This window comes from Pipistrellus kuhlii, unplaced genomic scaffold (assembly GCF_014108245.1).
Source record: "Pipistrellus kuhlii isolate mPipKuh1 unplaced genomic scaffold, mPipKuh1.p scaffold_m20_p_12, whole genome shotgun sequence".
NCBI classification, from domain to species: domain Eukaryota; kingdom Metazoa; phylum Chordata; class Mammalia; order Chiroptera; family Vespertilionidae; genus Pipistrellus; species Pipistrellus kuhlii.
Genome location: NW_023425427.1, coordinates 210,747 through 213,718, shown reverse-complemented (window position 1 = coordinate 213,718; position 2,972 = coordinate 210,747).

Below are 2,972 nucleotides of genomic sequence, written 5' to 3'. Positions count from 1 at the left end.
TACCTGCTTGAGTTCTGCCTCAGCCACCTACTGAGCTGGAGCATGTCAGTGGATCGCTCTTTGAGCTTCAGCATCTTCCTCTATTAAAATGAAGATGATGATAATACACTGCCTACTTTTCAGACTGTTGGGAGGATGAAATGGGGCAACACAGATAAGTGCCTAGAATATGGCCCCACACGAAGTCAACAAATGGAAACTGTGTATGTGTAGTAGTCAGGACCAGCTAGGCTATGCTGTTGTGACAAGTAAACTCTAAGATCTCAACTGTTTAACCCAATGTAGGATTATTCTTAGCTCAAGCAAGCAGAATATTATTAAGCCAAATGGGATATGACCAAGATTGTTTATTCATGTGTAATTCAAAGCCTTGTCCTTCACTTTCAGATCTAAGCTCAGGTCTTCACAGAAATAGTGAGCAAAGGAGATGCCCCCACCCCAACAACAAGAAGATGAAGGCATGTACTGCTGCGAGACCCTGATGGTTTTAGTCAGGAAGCAGCCCTATGCAGGTCACCGATGTGGCCCAGCTGTGGGAGTGACTCCGGGAGGAAAAGGGAGGCGAACAGGGACCATGAAAACTGATTCAGAAACTCCCCCGAGGAGGAGAAGATGTTGGAGCCATCCCTGTGCCACCAGCAAGTCACTTCGGCTCCTGAGGAAGCCACTGCTGGAGGAGCTGCCTCCGATTAAAGTCCTTCGTTGCATCATAGGACTGTGTCCCTCTTTTCCCCTCCCCCAGCCCTACTTCAGCGATTCTAATTGCAATTAGAACCTCGTGTCTTAAGAAGCATTTCTAAAACATTTCAGTCAGTCCTAACCAACCTATTATAGCAAGGACGTGTCTAGGAGAGGCCAGCTAGAGTAACAGGTGGCTATCCATGGATGCTGTAATACATGACTAGACCTTACGGGCACAATTCTGCTCACCTGCTGTGTGACTTCATTTGGTGCTCAAGATCACAGCGAGCACTGAGCAGTGGGCAGGTTGTGCAAAAACCAGTTGTGCAACTTGCAGCCCTAGAGTGATAGCGAGTTACATGGAGCTATTTGCTACAGCACAGAGCACGCAGACACGAGTAACATGCAGGGGATCCCGAATGCAGGGGAGCCAGGCACAGAAGCAGATCACTTCATCATGACAGAACAACTCGGAGAGCAAAAAGATGAGAAGCATTTTGCAACCCCATTGGGAATTCAGGGAAGGCTTTCTGGAAGAGAGGGTGCCTGAGTGTTCTGAAGGTTGAGAAGGGAATTGGCCAACTGAAGAGGATGGTGAATCATACCCCAGAAGGAGGGAACACAATACGCAAAGTTGGGAAACAGAAGCACAGCCTGGGGGAGGGATGAGAAGAGTGAACTTCAGTGTTTGGAATGACTGAAATGAAAACCTGAGCCAGAGTGTGGTGGGACGTGAGCGGCAGTGCAGTGAGAGCCTGCAGCCCAGGGGAAGGGAGTTGGACTCGGTCCTAAAGGTCCTGGGCAGCCACAGATGAGTTTTAAGCAACAAAATAACATTGCCAGATTTCTGACTCATGCCACGTGAACATGGCAAGTTAAGAAGACAACTCATCAAATTAGCACTCCCTGTTCCTGCCCCCACCTCAGAAAAAGAGGAATTTAAAAAGATGCTGCAATTTTAAGGAAGGAGTATGAGTAATGATGGTAATAATAGCAATGCATAAAGTCTGGTATATTGCTTACTCTTTTAAGTGCTTTATAAAGATCAACTTAGTATAATAATTTAATAGTGTTAGTTAGTACTATTATTAGCCTGATTTTACAAATTAGGAAACTGAGACAGAGAGCTTAGAAAGTCTCTTAAGGTTACAATAACAGTAAATGGCAGAGCTGAGACTTGAACCCAGGAAACCTGACCTCAGAATCAGGCTTTAAAGTCAATTAAAAAATCAAGACTAGCCAAAACTGATTTGGCTCAGTGGTAGAGCGTCGGTCTGCGGATTAAAAGGTCCCAGGTTCAATTCTGGTCAGGGGCATGTACATTGGTTGCGGGCACATCCCCAGTAGAGGATGTGCAAGAGGCAGCTGGTCGGTGTTTCTCTCTCATCGACGTTTCTAGCTCTCTATCTCTCTCCCTTCCTTTCTGTAAAAACTCAATAAAAAAAAATCAATTAAAAAAAATATATGTATAATCAAGATTAAATACCACAGTAGCTGAAACTAAGAAATAATTTGAAAGGATTAACAATCAAACATAAATGAGGGCAAGTGTAGAAAATATAGACTGAATCATAAGAACTATAAGGGAAGACACAGTCTTGGAGATACAGTGAAAAGGTCTTCACACACATATGAGAGAAAAGAGGGTAGAAGCTTTGATGAAAGGTATTGTGTCACAGATTTAAAATGTGCTATGAACCCCAAGTAGGATAAATATGAAGAAATCTGCCTAGCCAGCATGGCTCAGTGGTTGAGCATCGACCTACAAACCAGGAGGTCACGGTTCGATTCCCAGTTCAGGGCACATGCTCGAATTGTGGGCTTGATTTCCCCTTGTGGGGCATGCAGGAGGCAGCCAATCAATGATTCTCTGTCATCATTAATGTTCCTATCTCTCTCTCCTCCTTTTTTCTCTGAAATCAATAAAAATATATATTTTTAAAAAATAAGGTTTGGCATGTCAGAAGAACATTAAAAACAAAAAGAAAGATTTGTCTGGAATCTTTATTCATATAAATATACCCCATGGGGCTAGAGTGACTGAGGTCTGATGTAGACTAAATAAACATAAACTGTTAATGGCCTACTACATCAAGAAAAATATACTACCGTGTTTCCCCGAAAATAAGACATCCTCCGAAAATAAGACCTAGTGCAGGGAAAGATAAGACATCCCCTGAAAATAAGACCTAGCGCAACTTTGGGAGAAAAAATTAATATAAGACACTGTCTTATTTTCAGGGAAACAGGGTAGTACATTGGGCACCTACCATATACAAGACAGTGAGAGA